This window comes from Monodon monoceros, unplaced genomic scaffold (assembly GCF_005190385.1).
Source record: "Monodon monoceros isolate NGI ecotype Baffin Bay Population unplaced genomic scaffold, NGI_Narwhal_1 Super_Scaffold_21, whole genome shotgun sequence".
Taxonomy (NCBI): Eukaryota; Metazoa; Chordata; class Mammalia; order Artiodactyla; family Monodontidae; genus Monodon; species Monodon monoceros.
In genome coordinates this window covers 13,762,257-13,777,788 of record NW_021703778.1, presented here as the reverse complement: position 1 = coordinate 13,777,788, position 15,532 = coordinate 13,762,257, and the positions used below count along the sequence as shown (strand labels likewise).

Genomic DNA, 15,532 nt, shown 5'->3' with positions numbered 1-15,532 from the left:
CCTGCATTGGCAGGCAGATTCTTAACCACTGCGCCACCAGGGAAGTCCCCAAGACATACTTACTTTAAAATTTCTCAGAGATTCTGGAATTCTTTCATTTTTTTTGTTTTTTAACTGTGGTGGTAGATGTTGTCACATACTTTGTAATTTTTGACTGTGAGCTAATCTTTAAGAGTTGTTTTCTTTCTTGGGATTCCTGGTCCTCTAACCTGGGTTTGTGGAGGTGTCACTGAGGGAAGTTTTCGCATTTGCTCTGTAGCTGTTAAGAATTGCTTTTGGCTGCTAGTAACAAAGACCAGATTACAGATTAATCTGGCTTCTGCAGATTAGCAATTTACAAATTTACTGATTTCTTATTTGAAAGGAGTTGAGAAACTCCTTTGAAGCTTTTATGACAGCTCTGTGAGGTCTTTATTTATTTAGTCTGCATCTCATGGCATGCGGGATCTTAGTTGCCTGACCAGGGATTGAACCCGTTCCCCCTATAGTGGAAGCACGGAGTCCTAACCACTGGACCACCAGGGAAGTCCCTCTGTGAAATCTTTAGGGATCAGACTTTCTTTCTTTCTACTATACCAACCTTAGCAGATGGTTTTCATTTTCAGCATTGTTCTGCGGTCACAGCATGACAGTCATTGTGACTGCAGAGAGGTGTTCCAGGCAGAAAGAAGGGAGGGCAAGGTTGAAAGTGGTTCTCCTCCCAGCTGAGTTATCCTCTTGAATGAATTTTCTCTAGTCTTAGTGGTCCAGTCCATGTTTTTTTGAGATAGATTCCCCTTCGGTAGGATTGGCCTTTTTCATTTCCTGTCCTTACACAGCACATCTAGGGTCTGTGCTGGTGTCATAGTCAACCCCAGCCTCTAAGGCATATATTAGATCAGGTATCTTCATTGACTGCCTCAGCTTGAACTAATGTTGATTCTTTTAGCTTTTAAGTTCTTTTTTATTTGTACCACAAGAAGATTTACCTTTATCTACATAATTAAAAATTTGTTTTCAAATTTATTTATCTTATATACCTCTGACTTAAGAGTACAAGAAGCCAGGATGGGGCGTCTTCAGTGGCAGTTTAAAAAAGGTATTGTGGAGCTTCCCTGGTGGCACAGTGGTTGAGAGTCTGCCTGCTGATGCAGGGGACATGGGTTCGTGCCCCGGTCCGGGAGGATCCCACGTGCCGCGGAGTGGCTGGGCCCGTGGGCCACGGCCGCTGAGCCTGCGTGTCTGGAGCCTGTGCTCCGCGCAGGTATTGTAGGGGCTTCCTACAGGTATTGTAGGGCCTTCCCTCGTGGTGCAGTGGTTAACGTAGGGACACGGGTTTGAGTCCTGGCCCTGGAAGATCTCACATGCCGAGGAGCAACTAAGCCTGTGTACCACAACTACTGAGCCTGCACTCTAGAGCCTGCGAGCCACAAGTACTGAGCCCGTGTGCCACAACTACTGAAGCCCGTGCGCCTAGAGCCCGTGCTCTGCAACAAGAGAAGCCACTGTGATGAGAAGCCTGCACACCGCAGTGAAGAGTAGCCCCCGCTTGCCGCAACAAGAGAAAAGCCTGCGTGCAGCAACGAAGACCCAATACAGCCAAAAATTAAAAAAAAAAAATTATATATAACTTTTTTCGTTTTATTCCTGTACGAGCTTTTTAGCCTGTATGCTTTATTTATTTATTTAAAATTTTGTTTTTGACGTGGACCACTTTTAAAGTCTTTATTGAATTTGTTACAGTATTGCTTCAGTTTTATGTTTTGGTTTTCTGGTCGTGAGGCATGTGGGATCTTATCTCCCTGACCAGGGATCGAACCTGCACCCCCTTGCATTGTAAGGCGAAGTCTTAACCACTGGACTGCCAGGGAAGTCCCAGCCTATATACTTTAAATAGAATGCCTTCAAAGTTTAACATTTGCTAACGTTTTTTTCACTTACTGATGATTCATGTCTACTCTTTGCTTTTAAATTCAGTGTAGCATCCTGAGTTCCTATAGCTTTGAAACTTTGATTTTAAAAAGTTAACAGATTTAATGCTTACCACCATACATAAAATAGCAAATAGCCAATTTCCGTTGTCTCACTTCTTGAATTCCTTTCTTTTACTGTGAGAAAAACTTAGCATAACAGCTGACATGAAGTAGGCGTTTAGTACTTGCTTGTATCCTTTTCTAACCTGCCTACATAACTAGTAAGAGAAATGAAAACATTGGGTACATTGATACATTGCCCATTGTACCTGTTTATTCCATTTTTTGTTTAGATTTAATTTTTATGTTTATCAAAGTGAAAAATGCACAGTCAGTAGTACCAAAAGATTCTTTTGCACACACAGTAAAACAGTACCTTGCTGCTTGACTCTTGACGAGGAATGTAGAAGCAGCTATTCTTTTTTATAAAAAATAGATTTATTTATTTATTTTTATTTATTTATTTTTGGTGGCACTGGGTCTTCATTGCTGTGCGTGGGCTTTCTCTAGTTGTGGCGAGCAGGGGCTACTCTTCGTTGTGATGTGCGGGCTTCTCATCGCGGTGTCTTGTTGCGGAGCACAGGCTCTAGGCACGTGGGCTTCAGTAGTTGCAGCACGCAGGCTCAGTAGTTGTGGTGCACGGGCTTAGTTGCTCTGTGGCATGTGGGATCTTCCCGGACCAGGGCTTGAACCCGTGTCCCCTGCCTTGGCAGGTGGATTCTTAATCACTGTGCCACGAGGGAAGCCTGAAGCAGCTATTCTTGATGTATCAGTTTTAGACGTTGTCTTTCAGTATATCACAAATTTTGGTTAAGTCAGGAGTGTTAAACAGAAAATTTTACGTTATTATGACTATTTAAGTATTTTGTTCATTTCTGAGCCAAAAGCATACTAAGATTGTTTTCTTTTAAAATTTTTTTTTCCCTGGGATTAGTAATTGTCTTGTATTTTCATTTTCCTTGTGTTCTTTATTTAAGGCTAAATCTTTGCATACTTTCTAGTGACTTCATGTAATTTTCCACTTGTTTAATGAATCAGGTAGTCTATAAATTCAATTTTCTATACATTATAAAATTCCAAAAAGGAAAAAAGTTTTACCATCTTACTTGATGGATAGTTTGCCTGAGTATGGAATTCTTTCTTGGTTGGAAATAAGTTTCCTTCAAAATTTTGAAGGTATTTCTCCATTACTTTTTAGCTGTCAGTGTTTCTTTTAAGAAGACCAATGAAGTTCTGATTTCTAATCCTTTATATGTGATTGTTCTCTCTGGATTTAGTGTTTTCTGTGGCCAGTTTACCAGCTATTTCTCATGATAGTTAGTGTACTGTCCCTCATTCATTGTACTGGGCACACAGTGGCCCTTTCAATTTGGTAAATCGTGTTAGGGAACATGAGTTGAGTTAAGGGAGAATTTTTTGGAATTATTTTTGACAGTTCCTCAGTTCTATTATCATTGTTTGCTTTTTCTGTATTTTTCTTTATTTGGATGTTGGACCATTTGAACTGATCTTGCATTTAAGTTAATCTATTTCTTTCTGTTTTACTTTCTGAGGCAGTTTCTTTATTTTCCATTCTTTCACTTAAATTTCTAAATTCTATTATACTTTTAATTTCCAGAGGCTCTTTTATGCTTTCTGAATGTTTATTTTTTATCCTCTGCTTTTGTTTCTTAAGTGCAATATTTTCTCTTAATTCTCTGAGGATGTTAACCAGGTGGTTGTTTTTGTTTTGTTTCAGTGTTCTGAAGTTTTCTTCTGCTCCTGGGACTCTTTTCCTCAGAGTTCCTTTGTACCATTTGTTTTGGCCTGTCTTGTTACGGACTTTGCTTACAAATCTAGTGACTGGTAGCCGTCCATTTGAATTTAAGACAGGCTCCTAATGAGGTGGCTGGAAGTTCTGTGTGTGTGGCAGAAATTGTTGGCAGATAGGCTTCATTATAGGTGTCTAGCTGGGTTCTTTTATTGGGATGCCACCAACTGGTTAGTTTATTCAGAGAAAAATCCTCCAGTCAGCTGTTTGGGATTCACAACCTGGTTACCAGTATTCTTTGAGGCATTGGTTGCTGGAATTTCATGATCTAGAACTAGATTTTTCAGTACACCTTTGCTCAGATGTCTCCAGGTCCAGATTTCCTTTTGCTTACCCTTTGTGCAGTTTTCTCGGCTGTGGGAGAGAGAGTTACCTGGTAGTGTGTAGAGAAGGGATTGGGGGGGCGGGCATTGATTATCTTTCAGGTTTTATCTTATCCCTCGTCCTGTTTTGAGCTGTACTTGTTGTCCTGTTTTGAGCCATACTTGAACCCGTCCCTCTCAGGGGCATGCACCACCACTGTGATGTGGCGCCTGAGGTCCCTCAGCTGGGGCGCCGTGTGGCCCAAGACGTGTTGCTTTTGGACTTGCCTTACTGCAGCAGCCTTTTCTCATCTGCTAAGTCATTTGCTACTCTTTTCCTTTTAGCTTCCAAAGTTTTAGAACTGTTGTCTTTCTGTATGTTTGTTTCCCTTTTGTGATTTTGCCCTTTTTATGTCATTCAGTGGAGTTTTCGGAAGGAGAGGAGTTAGTTTTCAAGTGGAATTAACTGCCTGTTCTCATGATGTAGTCTTTTCCCACTTCTTCCAGGGTCTTGTTTTTCCTTTTTTTTTCCTTTTAGTCTGTCCTTTTTACTTGATTTTTTCCCACGCAGCTCACAGTCGTTTTTCAATCTTCCCATGGATTTTACTTTCCCTTTACATTTTTCACCTTTTACTTGCAGGCTTCCTGGAAGAATAAAACCATTAGTTGTTATCTCTGCTTCTTCAACTGCCTACTGTGGTCTAGCCTTCCAGTTGTGCTTAATGATTAAGGTGTAACTTAATCGTATTGTGTTTTTTTTTTTGGTCGCACTGCGTGGCATGCAGGATCTTAGTTCCCTGACCAGGCATTGAACCCGTGGAAGCAAGGAGTCTTAACAACCACTGGGCTGCTAGAGAAGTCCCTTAATTGTCATTTTAAGCAGTAGCATATGAAATCAGCATTTGCTGTAACATTCTCATTATGGACACTGTCCGTTTTGTCTTTCAGTGACCCTTATATGAAAATCCATGTACAAGAGATTCTTTTAATAATTTAGCATAAGGAAAAGTGTCTCCCATTAGAATCTGGTATATTTCCTCCTTTTTGACAGCTCTATGATACGTATTCTATTTTTCTTTTTGTTCTGGCTATCAGGCAGCCCAGAACCAAATCTGGTCTTTAGTTACATCAGCTATGTTAATCTGATTATTGGTATATTTGTTTTCTCCTCCTCGTCCTGTGGGGTTTAGGACTTCACCTCTTACCTCTGTTTCTCTGCGTGTTGATTTCATTCTCTCATACTACAGACTCTCTACTTCATGAGGCTGGAACCATGACTGCTGGCAGCTCTTGGCTCTCATCTTCCTAGCCCCTTCTACCAGAAGAAGGGGCTGTCTTGAAGAATCCTGGGAAGGACTCTGATTGGCCTGTCTTGGATCATGTACCCACCATCCCTGTGGCTGGAGTGGGGAGGGTACTATGAATGACAACCCTCACTAGAACTACATAGTTGGAGTCAGGGGTAAGAGCAGTTTCCCTAAATCAGGGGATGTCCCTCATACTGGCTTTCACTGTTCATTTTTCTGTTTTTTTTATTGTTATAATACAGGTCCTTTATTTGTAGTCTGCCTCAAATCCTTTTCTGAAAAAAATTTTAGGTATAAATAAGTAAATAAAATATCACAAATTGCTGTTCATTCATTCTTCACATTGTTACATTTGACTCTTAAGTCTACCACTCTATTGATTTTGCTATTAACTTCATATGACCAAATTCAAAATTTTTTTTTCACTTTTCATTATACTTGATCTACTTTCAGCATTTAAAACTATGATCACTCATCTTTCTTGCAACTTTCTTTACTCATAACTTCTGATAAGCTGTTTTCTACTTGTACCTCTTTAAACATTGCCTTTTGGATTTCTGTTTGGCATTACTTATTTACTTGTTTAAAATTTATGTTAGATGATTACTTTTCTGGCCTGTTTATTTGATTACCTCACACTAGGTAAACTTAGGCATGCTTATGGATGCCTCGAGGCATCACTATCACCTGAAAAATTTTCTAGCCTTTAGATCCATATTTGCAGTTGGCTTTTGGATATCTCTATTTAGATATCCTAGGCATCTTAAATTTAATTTCTCTACTTCTGTAGTCACTGACATAATCTTGATTATTTTTTTGTCTAGATTATTTCAACAGCTTAAATTATGTAACTTTTGGTTAGATAATATATTGACATGGCTCAAAAAATATAAAAAGATACACAGTGAAAATTCTTCCTCCTAAACCTTCCTCTTAATTTGCCCAGTTTAGCTTTCCATCTTTCTCTGTTGTTACTAGTTTTTAATTCATTTTTCTAGTTTATTCATGTATGTATATATTTCTACATATATAGACTCTTGTTTTTCTTCCTTTTCTACAAAAAGGTAGCATATTACACACTTTTAGAGTGAACTTTTCTCCCTTGTCTTTTTACCTCTCTCCTTTCAGTACTGTCCCCCTCCCCAACATTTCAAGATTATCTCCTGTAAAGCAAATATGATTGTTATTTCCCAATCTCCTATAGTGTTACTTAACTGTTGGTGCAGTGAAAATTCTTTTGTCAGGTCCACAGTATTTCCACTCTCACACATGTGCACAGGGTATGGCTGGGTAACCTCCCCCACCGCCCCCCGGCCCCAACAATAAAAAATTTAGTTCTATAGTTACATAGTAGGGTCAGAAATTTATGGTGGTATTGCTCTAGAGACAAGTAGAAATTATAGCTGCCCTAACATGATGTAAATTTTTCTTTTTCCATCTATCTTGTCCCTACCCCTCCTATTTTCACTTTCTGCACTGTATCCTCCACATAGCCATGAATAGACAGATAACCCCAAAAGATTACTTCAGCATTTTATTTTCAGATGCTACAAGTGCTTTTCTGTTCTCTGATTCCCAAAGCGCAGAGTATTTGTTATCTTCTATCTAAAAAAAATTTTGCTCTGATTTTAGTATAGTGCAGGCCTACTCATTTTTGATAATTAGGGAAAGAAAGAAAGATAACTGGAAAAAAAAATCCATAATCCAGGGCTTCCCTGGTGACGCAGTGGTTGAGAGTCCGCCTGCTGATGCAGGGGATGTGGGTTCGTGCCCCGGTCCGGGAGGATCCCACGTTCCGCGGAGCGGCTGGGCCCGTGGGCTGTGGCCGCTGAGCCTGCGCGTCCGGAGCCTGTGCTCCGCGGCGGGAGAGGCCACAGCAGTGAGAGGCCCGCGTACCGCAAAAAAAAAAAAAAAAAAAAATCCATAATCTCATGCAGAGATATCCAAGTAGTATGGTAGTAGTGTTAAGATCATGGGCTTTGGAGTCAGACGGACTAGATTTATGCCTGTGCAATTTTATCTCATAAGCCTCAGTTTCCACATGTGCAAAATGTCATGGAGCTCTAATAACGTGCCAAGTAGTGTCAGGTGCTTAATACAGAGGAATACATCACATCACCCTCTCAACAGGACAATGAAATTAGAGGTACTATTTTAATCTAAATTTTTTAAATGAGGAGGCAACTTGAGGCAAAGAGGTTTAATGATTTGTTCAGGGTCACATAAAAATGGGTAAGCCAGGTTTTGAACCCTGGGCTCTCCAGAGATGATGTTATTTATTTATGGGCTCTCCAGAGATGATGTTATTTATTTATTTAGCTGCATCGGGTCTTAGTTGCGGCATGCAGGATATTCATTGTGGCAGGATCTTCATTGATCTTTCGATGTGGTGTGTGGGCTTCTCTGGTTGTGGCACGTGGGCTTCTCTCTAGTTGTGATACGTGGGCTCCAGAGTGCACAGACTCAGTAGTTGTGGCGCACGGGCTTAGTTGCTCCGCGGCATGTGGAATCTTCCCGGACCAGGGATTGAACCCCGTCCCATGCATTGGCAGGCGGATGGATTCTTAACCACTGTGCCACCAAGGAAGTCCTTGCTGTTGTTTTAGAATAGGAGAAAGTGAAATAGCATCAATATGGTAGGATTAGGAAGTATATTATCAATAATAAGGACACTATTCCCTCATGTTTGGATCATTTCTGAGGTTCATTAGTTTCTGCTATTGTATGTGTACGTTTTAACGCCCGTAGTTCCTAGCTGATTCCTTTTGTCTTTAAAATTAGGATGGAGTGGACTTCCCTGGTGGTCCAGTGGTTAAGACTCCACGCTTCCACTGCAAGGGGCACAGGGTTTGATTCCTGGTTGGGGAAATTCCTGTTGGCCGTGCTGTGTGGCCAAAAAAAACCAAATTAGGGTGGGGTAGTTTAGATGAGCTGTATCTCTGTACATGAAAGTTTCATTTCACTTAAGACTTTCCAGGGCTTCCCTGGTGGTGCGGTGGTTAAGAATCTGCCTGCCAACGCAGGGGACACGGGTTCGAGCCCTGGTCTGGGAAGATCCCACATGCCATGGAGCAGCTAAGCCCGTGGGCCACAACTACTTGAGCCCATGTGCCACAACGACTGAAACCCGCACATCTAGGGCCCGTGCTCCGCAAGATGAGAAGCCACCGCAGTGAGAAGCCCGCTCACTGCAGTAAAGGGTAGCTCCAGCTCGCCGCAACTAGAGAAAGCTCGTGTGCAGCAACGAAGACCCAACGCAGGCAAAAATAAATAAATAAAAAAAAAAAAAAAAAAAAAAGGACTTTCCAGAAGCTTTTTTTGTCTTCACTTCTTTGGCAACATATGATTAATATTTATGGATGTTTGAGTGCTTTTGGCGACTGACTTTTGGGGGGAAGTGCTAGTTTTCTCTGCCAAACACACTCCATCCTTTGTGTTTCTTTGATATATGGATAATGTATGTCAAAATATATTTCTTTTGTCCTTTGTACAAATAGTTGTGCGTTATAAACTGTAAGAGTATTGATATTTTACTCATATTCAAACGAAGACTCCTAATTTCTTTGGACCAACCCTGTGCATTTTAATTTACTTTTCTCACTTGTGTGTGTTTATGTGTAGAATTTTCATCACTTGTTATTATTTTTAAAAGATTAGTTTTGGCTGTGTTGGGTCTTCGTTGCTGTGCGCGGGCTTTCTCTAGTTGCAGCAAGCGGGGGCTACTCTTCGTTGCGGTGTGCAGGCTTCTCATTGTGGTGGCTTCTCTTGTTGCAGAGCATGGGATCTAGGCGCACGGGCTTCATTAGTTGTGGCTCGCAGGCTGTAGAGAGCAGGCTCAGTAGTTGTGGCGTCCAGGCTTAGTTGCTCCATGGCATGTGGGATCTTCCCGGACCAGGGCTCAAACCGGTGTCCCGTGCATTGCAGGTGGATTCTTAACCACTGTGCCACCAGGGAAGCCCCTCATCACTTATTTATTTATTTATTTATTTAACTTATTTTTAATTGTAAGATCTGTGATGCAAAGAAAAGAGGGTGTACCCAGTATATGGACACTTAAAATAATAAAGTGAGTATTCATATATTTAGCGACCAAGCTTAATAAAGAGAGCATTTTGCCCATACCTTTGACTCTTGTGTGCCTCCTTTTGAGCACATTCCTCTCTTCACCTGAAGGAGAAACTGCTGAATTTTGTGTTAATTGTTCTTCCTTCACTTCTAAACAGTATTTTATTTAGTTGTGGCTGTTTTGAACTTCATGTGAATGGAGTAATGCTGTATTGATTTACATTTTGTTTTTGAGATTCATCTATTTGATGCATATAGCTGTGGTTTATTAATTTCTTTTGTTCCATGATTTCAGCATTTGAATTACACCAGTGTCCATTCTCCTGTTGATGGACATGTAGATTTTTGTCTGTGTTTTGCAATTTATGAACACTTTTGTGAATTTTCTTGTACACTTGCAGGAATTCAGCTCACTACTAATCAAATTGCTGGGGTTGCTCCAAAAAGGGTCATAAAATCAATTTAGTGGGGAGCAACCAGCATTAAAAAATGAACTAGAGCAGAAAAAAATTGACAGTACAGTTTTAGTATTCTGTGTAGTGGGGTTGCAGTATAAAACATATTTCTTAGAGTGGTTCGTGGTCAAAAAAGCTTGAGAAATGTTACTCTAGGGTATGTACGAAGAGGTGGAGTTGCTGGGTTGCCAGGGAGGCCACTCCTTTTTTAGAAGTGGTTATTTCACTTTACTTTCCCACCAGTGAATGGCTTTTTTGCTCTACATGCTTACCCAGTGCTTAATATGTCAGTCTTTTTAAGTTTAGTCATTTTGGTAGTCTCACTGTGGTTTTTACTTTGCAATTCCTTGATTACTAATGATGGTGAAACCCTTTTTGTATATTTATAGTCCATTAAGATTTTCTTACTTGTGACTTGCAGATGGCTTCTCTGTGTCAGTGGTTCATTTTTTATCCTTTTAATGCAAAGTTCTCAATTTCACTGTAGTCAAAATTTTCAGGTGGGTTTTTTTTGTTCTCAGGGTTTTTTTTTTTTTGGTGCTTAGTGTTTTTTGCAACCTGTTAAATCTTTTACTAACTTGAGGGCATGAAATGATTTTCCTATAAAAGAATTATTTTTTTTAACTGCTTTTTACATTTAGGTCTATAACCAACTCATCTGGATTTGATTTTATGTATAGAATGAAATGGGGGAAAACGTATTTATTTTACGTACATTATATATTTATATATTTTATACATATTGTATGCATAATATATATCACATATTATGTTAAAAAGGAACATCCAGTTACTTTAACACCATTCTTTCCACTTTTGCTGTACTGTGCCACTGTGTCATGAATCAGCAGTTCATATATGTGTATATTTGTTTCTGGACTTGCTGTTCTGTTCTTTATGCCGATACCAGTTTTAAAATTACTCTAGCTTCTACTTTTCTTTTTTACTCTAGCTTTTTAAAGTCTGGACATATGTCAGATAAAATTAGTATTTCCCTCTTGTCTTTTTCTTCTTTTTAATATTTCGCCTCTTGCTCTTTGCATTTGATAACCATTTAGAATCTTATTGTTCCATGAAAAATCCATTTAGTGTTTTGATTAGCTTTGCATTGATTCTGTAAATCAATTTGAGACATCTATTTACAGTTTTGAATCTTTCAATCTATGAACATAGTAATGTCTAGTTGTTAGGTTTTCTTTTTTAATTCTGATAAAATGTATACAACAAAAAATTTACCATTTTAACTATTTTTGAGTATGCAATTCAGTTCAGTGGCATTAAGTACAATCATAATGTTTTATAACCATCACCAGTATCTATTTCTGGAACTTTTTCATCATCCCAAACAGACACTCTGTACCCATTAAAGAAATCCCCCTACCACCCTCTCCCCAGCCCCTGGTAACTTCTAGTATTCTAGTTTCTATTTTATGAAATTTGTCTGCTATAGATGCCTCATTTAAGTGGGATCATGCAATATTTGTCCTTTATTTCACTTAGTTATTAAAGCATTTAATGTTCATCCATGTTGTAGATGCGTCAGAATTTACTTTTTATGGCTGAATAATAGTCCATTGTATGTATGTACCACATTTTATTTATCCATTCATGCTTTGATGGACTCTTGGATTGTTTCTACCTTTTGACTATTGTGAATAATGCTACTATGAACATTGGTGTACAGGTATCTACTTGAGTCCCTGTTTTCAGTTTTTTGGGATATATACTAGGAGTGAAATTGCTGGATCATATGGTAATTCTATGTTCAACTTTTGAGGAACTGCCAAAATGTTTTTCACCATGGCTGCACTGTTTTACGTTGCTATTGGCAATGCATGAGGGTTCCAATTTCTCCACATCCCCTCCAGCTCATTTTTTTGATAATAACCATGTTAATGGTATGAAGTGGTATTACCTCCTTATGGTTTTGATTTGTATCTCCCTAATGGTTAGTGATGCTGAACGTCTTTTCATGTGCTTTTTGGCCATTTGTAAATCTTTGGAGAAATGCCTATTCAATTCTTTGCCCATTTTGTATTTGGGTTGTTTGTCTTTTTGTTGTTGAATTGTAAGAATTCTTTATCTAGTTTCGGATCTAGATATTATCAGATATACGATTTACAAATATTTTCTCCTATTCTGTGGGTTTCTTCATTCTTATGCTGATGTTCTTTGATGCACAAAAGTTTTAATTTTAATGATGTTCAGTTTATCTATTTTTGTTTTTTGATGCCTGTGCTTTTGGTGTCATGTCCAAGAAATCATTGCCATATCCAGTGTCATGAAGATTTCCCTTACATTTTCTTTCTCTCTCTTTTTTTTTTGTAACATTTTCTCTTTTAAGTGTTTTTTAAGTTTTAGCCCTTAACATTTATTTAGGTCTTTGATCCATTTTGGGTTAATTTTTGTATATGGTGTAAGGTAAGAGTCCAACTTTATTGTTTTGCATGTGAATATCCAGTTTTCCTAGCATCATTTATTGAAAAGGTGATTTTCCCCCATTGAATGGTTTGGCATCCTTATCAAAACTCATTTGACCGTAGTACATGCAAGGATTTATTTCTGGGCTCTCTATTCTCTTTGATATGTCTGCCTTTATGCCTGTACAGACCACTTTGGTTACTGTAGCTTTGCAGTAAGTTTTGAAATCAGGAAGTGTGAGTCCTCTGACTTTGTTCTTCATTTTCATGATTTTAGTGTCTATTCAGGGTTCCTTGAGATTCCAAACGAATTTTAGGAATAATTTTTCTATTTCTGCGTAAAATGTTCTTGGGATTTTGGTATCAATTGCATTGAATCTGTAGATCACTTTGGATAGTGATGATGTATTAACATTCTTCCAGTCTGTGAACTTATATTTATTTGTGTCACCTTTAATTTTTTTCAGCAACATTATGTAGTTTTCAGTGTATAAGTTTTTTGCCTCTGGATAAGTTTATTCCCAAGGTTTTCTTTCTTTCTTTTTTGATGGTCTTATAAATGCAGTTAATTGTTTTCTTAATTTCCTTTTCAGATTGTTCATTTACAATTATATTTTATTTATTTATTTTACTTATTATTTTTTGGCTGCATTGGGTCCTAGTTGTGGTATGTGGGATCTTCGTTGAGGCGTGTGGGCTTCTCTCTAGTTGTGGTGTGTTTTCTCTTTCTAGTTGTGGTGCACGGGCTCCAGAGCATGTGGGCCCTGTAGCGTGCAGCGTGCAGGCTCTCTAGTTGAGGTGTGAGGGCTTGGTAGTTGCGGTGTGCGGGCTTAGTTGTCCCCTGACCAGGGATTGAACCCACGTCCCCTGCATTGGAAGGCGGATTCTTTAACACTGGACCAGCAGGGAAGTCCCTACAATTTTTTTTTTTAAATCAATAGTTTAAAAAAAAAAACAAAACTTTTTATTTATTTATTTATTTAATTTTTGGCTACATTGGGTCTTCGTTGCTGTGTGGGGTGTCTCTAGTTGTGGCGAGTGGGGGCTACTCTTTATTGCAGTGCGCAGGCTTCTCATTGTGGTGGCTTTTGTTACGGAGCATGGGCTCTAGGCGTGTGGGCTTCAGTAGTTGCAGCATGCAGGCTCAGTAGTTGTGGCTCATGGGCTCTAGAGTGCAGGCTCAGTAATTGTAGTGCATGGGCTTAGTTGCTCCGCGGCATGTGGGATCTTCCTGGACCAGGGCTCGAACCTGTGTCCCCTGCATTGGCAGGCAGATTCTTAACCACTGTACCAACAGGGAAGTCCCCTACAATTATTATTATTATATTTTTAAATAAATTTATTTATTTATTTATGGCTGCATTGGGTCTTTGTTGCTGCGTGTGCATTTTCTCTGGTTGCGTCAAGCAGAGGCTACTCTTTGTTGTGCTTCACGGGCTTCTTATTGCAGTGGCTTATTTTGTTGCGGAGGATGGGCTCTAGGCATGCAGGCTTCAGTAGTTGCAGCACACACACTGAGTAGTTGTGGCTCACGGGCTCTAGAGCACAGGCTCAGTCGCTGTGGTGCACGGGCTTAGTTGCTCTGCGGCATGTGGGATCTTCCCAGACCAGGGCTCGAACCCGTGTACCCTGCATTGGCAGGTGGATTCTTAAGCACTGCGCCACCAGGGATGTCCCTACAATTATTTTTTAATTAAACCTTTTGTGTCAAATGTAGAGTCACATACAGGTGTAAGAAATAATATAATTACTATTTACCCAGTTCCCATTTATCCATTTTCCCCAATGCTAATAACATCTTGAAGAACTGTAGGATGGTATCCCCACCAGGATATTGAAATTGATGCAGTTAACAAACAGAATATATCCATTACCACAAGGATCCCTCATGGTACTCTTTTTACAGCTACACCTGTTTCCTTTCTGCCCCGAGGCTTAGTCCCTTGTAACTACTTATATATATATTTTTTAATTATTGTTTTTTGTTGAGGTATAGTTGATATATAATATTATGTGAGTTACAGGTGTATAACATAGTGATTCACAGTTTTTAAAGGTTATACTTCATTTATAGTTATTATAAAATATTGGCTATATTTTCTGTGTTGTGCTATATATCCTTGTAGCTTATTTATTTTATACATAGTAGTTTGTAGCTCTTAATTCCCTACCCCTGTCTTGCCCTTCCCCACTGGTAACCGCTAGTTTTTTTCTCTGCATCTGAGTCTGTTCTGTTCTGTTATATTCATTAATTTGTTTTGTTTTTTAGGTTCCACATATAAGTGAAAGCATACAGTATTTGTCTTTCTCTCTCTGACTTGTTTCACATAGCACAATACCCTCCAGGTCCATCCATGTTGTTGCAAATGGCAAAATTTCATTCTTTATTATGGCCGAGTAGTGTTGCATGGTATATGTATATACATGTATACGTGTGTGTGTGTAATGTGTGTGTCACATCTTCTTTATCCATTCATCTGTTGATAGACACTTAGGTTGTTTCTGTATCTTGGCAATTGTAAATAATGCTGCTGTGAACATTGGGGTGCAAATATCTTTTCAAATTAGTGTTCTTATTTTTTTCAGGTGTATATCTAGGAGTAGAATTGCTGGGTCATATGGTAGTTCTATTTTTAGTTTTTTTAAAAAACACCATACTGTTTACCACAGTGGCTGCACCAATGTACCTTCCCACTAACGATGCATAAGGGTTCCATTTTCTCCACATCCTTACCAACATTTGTTGTTTGTGTTCTTTTCTTTTTCTTTTTTTTAAATTTTTAAATTTATTTTTGGCTGCGTTGAGGCATCATTGCTGTGCGCAAGCTTCCTCTAGTTGTGGCGAGCGGGGGCTGTTCTTTTGTTGCTGTGTGTGGGTTTCTCATTGCAGTGGCTTCTCTTGTTGTGGAGCATGGGCTCTAGGCGTTTGGGCTTCAGTAGTTGCGGTGCATGGGCTCAGTAGCTGCTGCTCATGGGCTCTAGGGCGTGTGGGCTTCAATAGTTGTGCTTGGGCTCTAGAGTGCAGGCTCAGTAGTTGTGGCGCACGGGCTTAGTTGCTACGAGGCATGTGGGATCTTCCCGGACCAGGGATTGAAACCGTGTTCGATCCCTGCAGTGGCAGGCGGATTCTTAACCACTGTGCCACCAGGGAAGTCCTTATTTATTTTTAATTTTATTTTTGGCTGCGTTAGGTCCTCACCGCCACGCGTGGGCCCCCTCCA

The 15,532-nt window shown here is 39.4% G+C and overlaps 1 protein-coding gene across 10 annotated transcripts in view; it reads left to right on the top strand.

The window, feature by feature from the left end:
* The window catches only part of MLLT10 (MLLT10 histone lysine methyltransferase DOT1L cofactor), a 245,652-nt gene that overhangs the window by 11,792 nt on the left and 218,328 nt on the right, over positions 1–15,532 (top strand). Inside the window, exon 1 of one of the 10 annotated variants that reach the window (XM_029239230.1) lies at positions 5,363–5,526. The exons of the other annotated variants lie outside the window; for them this stretch is intronic. The gene's annotated coding sequence lies outside the window, so the exon portion shown is untranslated. Of the gene's footprint in view, positions 1–5,362; positions 5,527–15,532 lie in introns of those variants that run through there. 10 annotated transcript variants of the gene reach the window in all.